Here is a 5,804-nt window from a genome sequence, read left to right on the forward strand (position 1 = left end):
GCACTAGCTGGAGAACGCAACTGTCATTTGCATTCATTACTGTTAATTTATATTGGGTGTGACTATGATTGGATCTCTTTTACCATGAATTACAATGTCTAGTCAGTCCTTAATCTTTAAGGTGCTCTGCATTTATGTTTTGCGGTCTCAGAAAGGGCTAGCGAGATACCATCTTGTTATATCATATTATGATTGTTTTGAGAAAGTGTTGTCATCCGAGATTTATTATTATGGCTTGCTAGTTGATTATGTTATTGATATGAGTAATCATGAGACCTGAGAATTATTGCAAATGTGGTTAGTTATAATCTTTGTTGAAAACTTGAATGCTAGCTTGACATATTTACAACAACAAGAGCAAACAGAGTTTGTAAAAGTTTTTCTTTATTCTTTCAGTTTGTCAACTGAATTGCTTGAGGACAAGCAAGGGTTTAAGCTTGGGCGAGTTGATACGTCTCCAACGTATCTACTTTTCCAAACACTTTTGCTCTTATTTTGGACTCTAACTTGTATGATTTGAATGGAACTAACCCGGACTGACGCTGTTTTCAGCAGAATTGTCATGATGAAAAGTTCTCAGAATGACATGAAACTCCACGGGATATCTTACAATAAATAATAAAAAATCCTCGCCAAAGATGAAGACCAGGGGGCCCACAACCTTCTCACGAGGGTGGGGGCGCGCCCCCCTATCTCGTGGGCCCCTGGAAGCCCCCCGACACCAACTCCGACTCTATATAACTGCTTTCAGGGAGAAAAAATAGGAGAGAAGAAATCATTGCGTTTTACGATACGGAGCCGCCGCCAAGCCCTAAAACCTCTCGGTAGGGCTGATCTGCAGTCCGTTCGGGGCTCCGGAGAGGGGGATTCCTCGCCGTCGTCATCATCAACCATCCTCCATCACCAATTTCATGATGCTCACCACCGTGCGTGAGTAATTCCATCGTAGGCTTGCTGGACGGTGATGGGTTGGATGAGATTCACCATGTAATCGAGTTAGTTTTGTTAGGGTTTGATCCGTTGTATCCACTATGTTTTGAGATTGATGTTGCTATGACTTTGCTATGCTTAATGCTTGTCAGTAGGGCCCGAGTGCCATGATTTCAGATCTGAACCTATTATGTTTTCATCAATATATGAGAGTTCTAGATCCTATCTTGCAAGTCTATAGTCACCTATTATGTGTTATGATCCGTTAACCCCGAAGTGACAATAATCGGGATACTTACCGGTGATGACCGTAGTTTGAGGAGTTCATGTATTCACTATGTGCTAATGCTTTGTTCCGGTTCTCATTTAAAAGGAGGCCTTAGTATCCCTTAGTTTCCATTAGGACCCCATTGCCACGGGAGGGTAGGACAAAAGATGTCATGCAAGTTCTTTTCCATAAGCACGTATGACTATATTCGGAATACATGCCTACATTACATTGACGAATTGGAGCTAGTTCTGTGTCACCCTATGTTATGATTGTTACATGATGAACCGCATCCGGCATAATTATCCATCATTTATCCAATGCTTACTAGCTTTCCATATACTGGTTTACGCTTATTTACTTTGTCGTTGCTATTGTTACAATCATTACAAAATACCAAAAACATTACTTTGCTTTCATCACTCTTTTGTTACCGTTACCATCACTATCAGATTACTTTGCTACTAAACACTTTGCTGCAGATACTAAGTTTGCAGGTGTGGTTGAATTGACAACTCAGCTGCTAATACTTGAGAATATTCTTTGGCTCCCCTTGTGTTGAATCAATCAATTTGGGTTGAATACTCTACCCTCGAAAGCTGTTGTGATCCCCTATACTTGTGGGTTATCATGGCCCGGACCAGGATAAACTGATGCGTCTCTTGTCCCTTGGGTTCGTCGAGCTAGGCCGTGGAATCGTCGAGCGGGCAGACTGTGGAGAGAGAGTTCTTCGCACGCAGCCCGGAGTTCGAACCTCTCAAGGGTCTGCGGAACCCTGAAGCCAACAGGGTGTGTGTCCAATCTTTCGTCAAACATTCCATAAATTTTACCACATCATCTTGGTGGCATGACATTACATCAAGCAAGGTTTCATGTGTTTTTGATCTTTTATAAAAAAAATTGGAATTTAAATGCCATAGCACTCCATGCTTAATTGTGTCGTAGCCGTTAGACCAATATGTTTGAAAATTCCTTCCAATTTACTGCACACGGAATTAAATCACACACAAGTACACAAAATATGACTTTTCAACCCGTTATGGTTAGTTGTTGCATGTACATGTAGTTCAAATTTCAATTACAGTCATTAAATGGCTAGAAAATCACTTAGATGTCTTAAAAGGTCAAATGACCCCTGAAATTTTCCAAAATTTGACATGACAGTTGTATTAGTACTACAAATTTTCTCGTACATTTAAAACACCATCTGTTGCCACTTTATTCCAAATTCATCTTTCACAGCTAATAAAAAATATCCACAAGATCACACACAATTTTGTTTTGGAACCATCTGTCATGAAAATTTCTGAGTCTATTTAAGTCTTCCTCCTTAAGCTTCGTCGGCTCCTCTGCTCCAGTGCCGGCAACCCCCGAATCCATGAATCCCGATCCCCATTCCCGCACCCCCTTCTTGCAATGATGACGCCATGGAAACGCTTCGTGAAGGTTCGTACGATGGCCGCGTGCTCCCTGAGCGCCGCCACCTACGCTGAGAGCAACATCGCCTATGCCGAGAGTGCCGCCGCATCCATATTGAGCGCGGCCGCATCCGCCGAGAGGGCTTATGTGGCAGCCGAAAAGGCAGCTGCGCCAGCCGAGACGACTGCAGCTGCTGCTACGACGGCGGCTGCAAACGCCGAGAGCGCTCGAGCTGCCGTCCGTGCCGCCGATGTCGCCTTGGCCTGGGTCGATGCAATCCACTCCAAGATCGAGGACGCACACGCCAAGATATTCTGGGCTACCTGGGAATCCAGCAAGCAACCCATGTACGAAAAGGCGGCGGTGGACATGGAGCACCTGCTTCCTCATGAGATCGCCGAGCGGGAGCTCAAGATGCAGGAGGCGGCGGAGATCGAGGAGCGCCAGGAGGAGGAGTTGCGTGTGGCAGAGGTCGAGGTAGAGAAGAGTCTGTCCGTAGGGGAATAAGCTGTGGAGTACCAACGCGAGCTTTGGCGCAGCCACTACTACGAGTACTACAACCTTGACGACGGCGCCGAGGACGCGGTCGACTTCAGCAGGGGGACGCGGAGTCCACCAACGGCGGCATTTTGCCAGGACAAGTCATCGACGTCTCATCTCACACCGGCGATGCATAGGCCGGGGCGGAGGCGGATTTGTTAATTATGCGTACTTAGGCTTTGTTTTTAATGCTAGACTTTTGTTAGAGCAATGTTTAGGTCAACTAGCTCTGTTCAATTACTAAAATTGCTCGATTCAGTAAGTGTGGTTTGTGTGATGTACGCTCTTTTGTGTGCCCAAATTAGCAAGCGGTGTTAAATTATGCAATGACGTACCTGGGGAAATTTCCACCAAAATTTGAATTATCAAACTCATCCCATGCGCGTAAAGCAGAAGAATCGTTTGCGATGCACACAATCGTTCAAAGTGAATGGTGTCCGACGGCACCATGTGCAAAGTTTCCTTCCACATTTCCAAACTTTTGGCCTACCACCAAAATATCTACCCCCACCCCCTCCCCCATTCCCCGCCCCCTTTTCTCCCCGACCACAAGTCACATTTCCCCTGTTTCTTCCTTCCTTCCTTCCTTCCTAAGCTATAGCTGCTTCCTCGCTTGCTTCCTCGCTCTCACCGTCTCGCATTCTACTGCCGGGGTCGCCATGGTCTTTTTCAATGACCTCTCCAACGGTTCCTCCTCCGACGAAGACTCCTTCACCACCCAGGTATGCCTCTCTTCTCTATCTCTCTCGGGCTATGACTTGGAATGAAGGATTTTAACCTGGTGGTCGATTTGAGTCATTTCTTCCTCTTGTAGCTCCCTAGGGGCATCAGTTGCAACAAATGGAGCAGGGTGGCTGAAGATCTGTCTGCTCGTTGTCACCATGAATCTCCATGCGTGAAGCTAGTTGCGTTTGAATCTTTGGACAGTGGGAGGAAGTTTCTGGCATGTGCAAAGAAGGTGAGACCCTCTTTCATTGTTACAAATCATTTGTTAGATGTGATACAGACACTATCACGGTCCCAACCCATTCATACCACACCTTCAACCAAACGCACCTAAGACAGTGTTACAGTTTGTACCTAGTATCTAAAAATGTTGCCATCTCAATAGTGGTGCCATTAGAAAATTATTTCGCACCGCTTCAACAGTTTGTGCAGCCAACTTTGGTCCACACATCCGAGCAGCCAACCAGTAAAATGCTAAATCTTTATGGCACGAAGGTTGTCCTAACAGCGATGCCTTCAACAAGGAAATGGTGCATGAACATCATCACTGCTGGATTAAACCACATAGGCTAGATCGTGAGTTTTCACCCAGAAGACAAGGACCGGCTAAGCTCCAAACAGTGCCTTCAACAAGGGAGCGGAACCGCCACTGCCAGGTACAACCAGTGAAGGCTAGACCTAGGGTTTTCACCCCGGAACCTAGGACATGGTATTCAAATAGAACCACCATAGACGAAGTCCCTGTGTTGTCACCACCAACTTGCCATGGAAGAAGTCCTGATGCAATGTCTCGATCAGCACTGAAATTTCGGATCAAAGTGAACACCACACAGACAACGCCAACTGTGCTAGCACCAATTCTGATGTCAGGGCACACCCCAACCAACACCGGAGAACGACGAATATCTTCGCTGTCCGTCATGAGGATGGGAGGCACGGGGTTGCCTGGCACGTGAAGCCCAATGGCCAAGTCACGTGCACCACCATCGAGCATCCACCACTTCCCTCTCCAACGGATGCACCACCGCATATACCAAGCCGACGAATGACCATAAGAAAGAGGCCCCGGTCACATTAGTCACACGGGGATGCCGTGAAAGAGCCGGCCATCACCGAAACAAGCCAGCCGAGATCTGCTTGATCAGCACCCGACCAAGACACGGCGTGAATCACTGCCCAGACGCCCACAAAGGAGGCACGTCTCCTGAAAGCCGCCTGGTGAAGCAGAACTGAGATTCACGCCAGCACCAGCTGCCTGCAAGCTACCACATGCCATCCACCGCCTCAAGCACCTTCGAGGCATCGCAGCCGAGCGCCAGATCATGTCGATCCAGGCCAGCACCAGCTGCTTGCAAGCTACCACATGCTAGATCCCGCCAGATCCAGCCTGTCCGTGACGCAAACCTTCAGATCTTGCCCTTGACCAGCGCTGCACAACACCACCACCAGTACAGATCATCGGAGGACACGACCGGTGGCGCACATGGATGGTCATGTTGACGCTGCAGCACCCACGGGACACAAGATCTAGGCACAAGCATCCCATTCTGGCGGCAGAAGGAGGCTAGCCAACCGCGCGGAGGGAAGGAGAAAGTCAGAAGGGAAGAGCCCCGCCGCCGCCGTCAGCTCCGACGGCCTCCTCCGGCGGCGGCGCGGGGAGGGCAGCGATTTAAGGTACCCTAGGGCCGGCGGCGGGGGTGGCCTCCGGAGTCGCCCTAGGAGCAACCCGGGAGGCATTTTTCTTCCGTGAGCCTTCCCTCTTTTTCTTTTCCTAGTTGCCTTTTAGAATAAGATATACCTAACGATATTAAATAGATATTTAGATATAACAGTCCCAATGCACTATATCTTAGTGTTGTATCATAAAAACCTCGTTTAATGTCTTTTTTGATAGTAATAAAGCAGTAAGATGACCTGGTTT

Source organism: Triticum urartu, chromosome 5A, assembly GCF_056163025.1.
Source record: "Triticum urartu cultivar PI428250 chromosome 5A, HENAU_Tu73, whole genome shotgun sequence".
NCBI lineage: Eukaryota > Viridiplantae > Streptophyta > Magnoliopsida > Poales > Poaceae > Triticum > Triticum urartu.